The sequence below is a fragment of the Epinephelus lanceolatus genome, chromosome 16, assembly GCF_041903045.1.
Source record: "Epinephelus lanceolatus isolate andai-2023 chromosome 16, ASM4190304v1, whole genome shotgun sequence".
NCBI lineage: Eukaryota > Metazoa > Chordata > Actinopteri > Perciformes > Serranidae > Epinephelus > Epinephelus lanceolatus.
In genome coordinates this window covers 31,423,573-31,429,724 of record NC_135749.1, presented here as the reverse complement: position 1 = coordinate 31,429,724, position 6,152 = coordinate 31,423,573, and the positions used below count along the sequence as shown (strand labels likewise).

Below are 6,152 nucleotides of genomic sequence, written 5' to 3'. Positions count from 1 at the left end.
AAGGAGATTTTCTCCATTGAGGCCCAGTCTCTTAGGTAACCCCAGCGCTGCATGAAATGAGGAGAGGAAGAGAGCGAGAGACAAGGAGTGAGAGAAAGCGAGAGAGAGAGAGAGAGAGACAGAGAGAGAGAGAGGGCGGGGAAACTGAGAGAGAGAGAGGGTGAAGGAAATGTAAAGGCAGAGGGAGGGCCGGACAGAAAGGGTTGAAGAAGGAGAGGGAGAAGGACGCAGGATCAGAGGAGGCTGAGGCGGGGAGAGTGAAAGATGGAGAAGTAGGACAAGTGCGGTCAGACGTCGACAGCGATACAACTAAAAACTCAACCCAGAACTGAGGGAGGAAGAAGGAGAGACGAGGATGTCTGCCGCACATGTAAGGATGAATCCTCTGTGGCTGAGAGGGACTTTATCACGTGCTTTTTGCAGAAATTCTTGATCCAGATTTTAGGCCCCAAAAGGGTCCAAACAGTGGGCACTACTGCGCTTTTGTCTTCTTGTCTTTTTCTTTCTTTCTTTTGCTTTGCATTGATACAAACTGATGTAAATTTTGGTATTACACTCTTTTTTTTTACTTTTCAGCAGTACAAGTCTTTTTGAAATGGGGTCCAGTAGCCTGCGTGGTAGCAGTACCAAAGAGAAGTGTAAACCAGATGAGTTTAGGCCTCTAGGCCTCTTTTAAGATCAGTGTGATCACAGTTTTTGGAAACAGGAAAATGGAGCATACTATTTTTGTTTGTAATAGATAGCATAGAATATACATGTTTTCCATACAGGTGTTGAACAGCTAGCAAACTTTACTGCAAGGGTTTTCTACCACTGGAAAAAAGTTTCAACCGCCATGTCTTATTGGCATTCATGACAAACGATTTACTTCCATGTTGCTTAGAGTACATAAAGAAGAGCAAAGTCAAATGTTTTCTAGTTTACTTACTATTATAAACAAGTTTGTATTCCAGCATTCAGATCAGGCTAGTTCTTTTCACTTTTGTAACTATGTTGTGGATTTGCCTTGCCCTGTGATTTCAGTGTAAACTTTGTTCTGAACAGAGACTTAAACTGTAAGGAGAGGACTCTGTGAAACGCTGCCATCCTTTGTGGCCATGCTGCTCTGCACCTCAATGGTGGGCACACAGCACATGGGGTTCCCATGAATAGGCCAGGCCTCACCAAAGACCACATCATTTGGATAAAGACGGGCTCCCACAGAAAGAGAAAACACCTCACGGAGCGAATCAGATAAAGAGAAAATGTTGCGTACGGCAAATCAGATTAGGGCGAGTCAGAGCTTTACTTTTTCGTTTTCAGGTTTTTTTCTCCCCCTCCCACCCTCCTGCCTCCAACTCAGTTAAATTTACTACTGCTGCAGCTCATGTGTCTGATGATAATGCGCTCTACTGCTGCGCTGAGTTATCATCTCAGGCTTTTGTCTTCTTTGATCCGTGTGACCGTTGGGGGACCCACTTTTTCTTTTGTACGGGGTCACATCGCCGGCTCCTTTTGGACGGGCCTGCCCCCGGGTGGTGACCCCTTCGTTCATCATGGTGTCACCCACACAGAGGACAAGCATGAGTTAGAGCTTTCTCCTTCTCTCTTTTCTCTGTCTTTCTTTCTCTGTGCTTGCCTTCCCGCTCATTCCTCTGCTCTGCTCTAACCATCCTTTTCTTTCTTGTACATCCACAGGCACTGACATGAGGCAAGCTGGAGGTCAGACACCAATATGATACTGAACTTCAGCAGATGGAGGAAGTGATATTTGGATGGAATTGCAACATTCCCTTTCTGGCATCACCAGCCAGCATGAGAGGCCATCAACCTGACCATCCAAGTATTTGTGAGTGTGTGAACATACCAATAACCAAGAGAAGGATGGAGGTCCGGAGCTGATTGTCCAAACGCAATTCTTGCGTCTGCCTTTGTGAAACCAGGAGTTGTGGATGGACATCACGCCCCTGACCTCTGAAAATCAGCGAGGGACAGACCACCATGGACGGGATAAAACTCAGTGGCTTTGTGGGTGGATGAGCGGGAGACAGTGAAAGACAAACAGAGAGAGGGAGAGAGCGAGGGAGATATTGAATAAGGGAGAGTGTGTGTTTATGTAAATGTAAAGCCTGTAAGAGCCTCTCTTGACATTTTTGGAGGTCAGCTCAACTTTTTCTTCCAAGCAAGACCAGAATTGTTACAAGTTGTAAAATCTTTCTGTTGAAAGTTTTTACTCGTGACAGAACAACAGGTCATCTCTGCTCTTCAGGTGTGTAATGAAAGCATAGGTTTCTTGTACGGAGCAGTTACAGGCTGATGCAAAATTAATGTCATTATTGGTTTGTAAGGTAATGGCACTGGACAGCGACAGCAGGTGATGAGCAGTAAAGAGGAAGTCCATTCATTTATTTGGCAATTCACACAACTTAAATTCAAATCTTTTTTTTTCCAAAATGTAAAAGATATTGAAATCTTTCACTCTGATGTGAAAAAGCTTAGGTTCAGCAGGTTTTAACAGGCTTATCGTTGATTTGATGCTCTCAGGAAGAGAAAGGAACGAATAGCCCAGCTGTCAATGCCATTTATTTTCTACTTTTAATTCTAATTTTCCTGCTGAGGTGCAAAGCCTGACACAAATACAGGCCCGGCTCTGCAGATCAGGGGCGTTCCATTTTGAAAAGGGGGTTAGAGTGTGTTGGCGGAGCAGAAAGGGCTGCTCTCACCATGTTAAGTACAGTTGAATGTGTCCGGTTCGCACTTCAGCGCCGGTGTCTAGAGAGGGCCTTGCTAAATTTGCAGTGGAAGGGGTGAGAGTGACAGAAAGGGAGAGTGAATGGGGGGAGGGAGGTGTGTGTGTGTGTGTGTGTGTGTGTGTGTGTGTGTATGTGTGCGTCTGTGTGTGTGTACTCACCCTCTCTGTGTTTGCCCCTGTGAATTTGCCTCTGTGTGTTTTTTCCTGTGTTTGACAAAGTTCAGGGGGCCAGACTTGGAGAGAGAAAAGGGAAAATGAGAGAAAGTAAAGGGTTTGAATGAGGCGGTGAGAGAGACAGAGGGAGAGAGAGAGACGGTGAGCAGGATGAAAAAGAAGGCAAAGATCCGACAGAGAGCGAGAGAGGAGGACAGAGAAGAGCACAAGAGGACATTTTTGGAGGGAAAAAGAAGACCAGGCACCTTGAAATTTGTGTGGCGAAATACTCCGCTGCTTCACAGCACGAGTGGCGTAAATTGGCGATATTTATAGATTGAAGCTGCAGGAAGCGACAACTCATTCTGGGAAATATGTATAGAGAAAGAGAAAGAGCGAGGGAGGGAGAGAGTGGGAGAAGGAGGGTGGGAGGGAGATCAAGAGTGAGGCTGCATTAATATGCTAATGGCCTGAGTGAATGCACAACAGGCCCACTGACCAGGCTAATCACTGGTGGACACACACTGAGGCTAATCCCTCACACAGCACTCACACACACATGCAGTCAGACATGCACATACAGTGCAGGTTCAAATATTTGGACAGTGACATATTTTTTTTGTTGCTCTGTATTTCAGCTCATTGGATTTGAAATGAAACACTGAGTATGAGCTTAAAGGGCTGACTTTAAGGTTTCATTTCTTAATGTTTATTTCCATGTTGGGTGATTATTAGCAGTGTGGGAATCATGTTTCTTCTTATATGTAGACCCTTAATTTTATTACAATTTAGCAGGATAATGATCCCAAACATACAATGCAACCAGATATTTTCTAGGGTCGAACATTAGAATGTGATTACACTCAAACTGAGCATGTGTTTTACTTGCTGAGTACCAGATCCAATACAAAAAAAAAATTTGAAAATGACTGTGTCTGCTGATGTCTGTGGGTTGCAGACTTCAGACAGAAACTGACTGCAAATGATTTGCAACTGCAATACTCATATTATAATTAACTCAGTTTAAGTTAATGGAAAATTTTCAGTTATTTTAATTATAAAGTTTAAGGGGAAAGGAAAAAACATGTAGTTTGACATGGATGCATAGTATGTCATGATTGATCTTTAAATCCAGTGTGCAGGAGAACAGAGCCAAAGATAAAAAAAAAAAAAAAATCAAAAATGTGTCATTGGCCAAATGCTGACACACTTCAGTAGGAAAAAAGGGAAATTAAAATTAAATCCTCAACCATTTAATTCACAGTATTGCACAATTTCAGGGGCTCCATCCAAAATGTTGCTTTTATGTATCACTCATCTTGTGTTATATAATGTGTGTGTGTTTAAATATTGAAACTGTTGTCATATAAATGCAAAAATAAATAAATAAACTCTCAAAACCAGTTTTTGTGCTTTTGTCTGTTACAAATGCCAATTAGTAAATGTAATGGGTTGTACTGTTTTATTTCTACCTAAATTGTTAGATTAATTCATAAGACTTAAAATAAAATCTAGTTATTACTAAGTGGTTTAACTAATAAAGTGATAATTATACCTTCCTGATCAATTAGGCCTACTTTGCCTCATAATACAAAAGAAAAACACAAGTCTTTCATAAATTATCTCTGATTTTTTACTGAGATAAAATTGTGTATTTATACTAAACAGATGGAGAGAATTCCAGAAAAATTAGGGTGCATGGGTTTTGTGTAATGCCATTTCTGCCCTCATGAGGGGGATAAAGCATCAAAAATCCTGCTAGAGCTTCAGCCACTAGGAACTAGCCCCCCAAATAATGTCAGTTGTAATGTGCAAAAGTCTCTCTCTCTCTCTCTCTCTCTCTCTCCCTCTCTCTCTCTCTCTCTCTCTATCTCTAAACTGTGAACACAGAAACATACTTTGATTCATCATTGCAATTATCTACAGACAAACAAGCTCTGGGCAGTGTGCGTACAACTTAGATGATGCAAAACAAACTTCATAATATTCATATGTTTTTGATTATTAATCATTGTCATTAGTAATGCTAAAATAAAATTTATAACACCTAAACACTCTCAGTGCAACCTTTATGTCAAATGATGAGAGAAGCAACAAAATCAAAATTCATATTAAGTACTAAAGTAAAGTGATGACAATAATGTTATTAAAGCATACTTAAAATTAATAAATCTCAGTTTGTGCAAATGTGCAAATATTTTTCAAGGTGATGCAGTATTACAAATACAGTAAACAGAACCACCTTGTATCAACTTGATAGAAATTCCCAGTATTTGTTTGTGGGAATAATTGGGTTCAAAGTTTTTATTATTTTACAGTGGTGCACAGTTGCCTGACGTAAAATTAAATTTAATGTTAGGGCCTGTTCTTTGCATATGACCCTCCATACACTATAAATTACCATGTTTGGCAATTACTATATACGTCATGCATGCAGGAGTGAATAATTTAATGTTTTTTACATTATCTGGTTAGTGCAAAATGTTTATTCTTATTTGAATTTTAAATGAGACATGTAGACAATTGATCAAATAACACTATTTTATGCCTCTGTTTTTACAGTTTTTGGCCATGATAAATGCTGTAATTTTGGCCACTAAAGAAAACATGCCTTTCAAACCTGCCAGCAGGTTTTGGGGTTCAGAGGGTATTTCAAAATAAATACAAAATACAACCACTTTAAGTTGTATGTCTCCTCCCTAAAACAAAATTTAAAAAAACAAGTCTGTCCCTAGTGCTTTAAAAAATTATTTGACATGCCACCCCAGTTTTGCACCACCCTCTCCCCTGTCATAAATAACAAACAGTCCCTAAGCATTGAAAACCAATGTGGTCATTACATTCAATTGCAAACCCAATATACTGATGTGTCTGTTCTTGATATTGCCTCAAAGAAAAATTAGGCTCTGACCCCTTAAGTAATAAAGGATCCCTCATCTTTCAGCCATCAGTCTGTGCTGTAAATGTCTGCCTCCTGCAAACATGGAAAAAATATTTGCATATTTCATGAGCAAAAAGAAGATGTAAAGATCATATCTACAGGGCTGTACCTCTGGTTTGTTTCCCATCTGCAGCAGAAGTACCAATGCGCCATTGCCCTCCAATAACCTTTTCAACAAATGACATACCGAGATGAACTCGTCTTGACCTCCTGACCTCGTGCACTGGATGCGTCTCCGTCACTCAGTGACATGTGAGACACAACATGACCACACATAACCCTTCTCCTGCCTTGAGAAGCCGGTCTGCATTGTTTTGCAGTGATTCT

The 6,152-nt window shown here is 40.7% G+C and overlaps 1 long non-coding RNA gene across 1 annotated transcript; it reads left to right on the top strand.

Annotated features, from left to right (window-relative positions):
• Positions 1-218: 218 nt before the first annotated feature.
• On the top strand, positions 219-4,287 carry LOC144467383 (uncharacterized). The gene is made up of 2 exons (XR_013493616.1): positions 219-370; positions 1,678-4,287. It is a non-coding gene; the product is annotated as an uncharacterized LOC144467383 (long non-coding RNA).
• Positions 4,288-6,152: the final 1,865 nt, after the last annotated feature.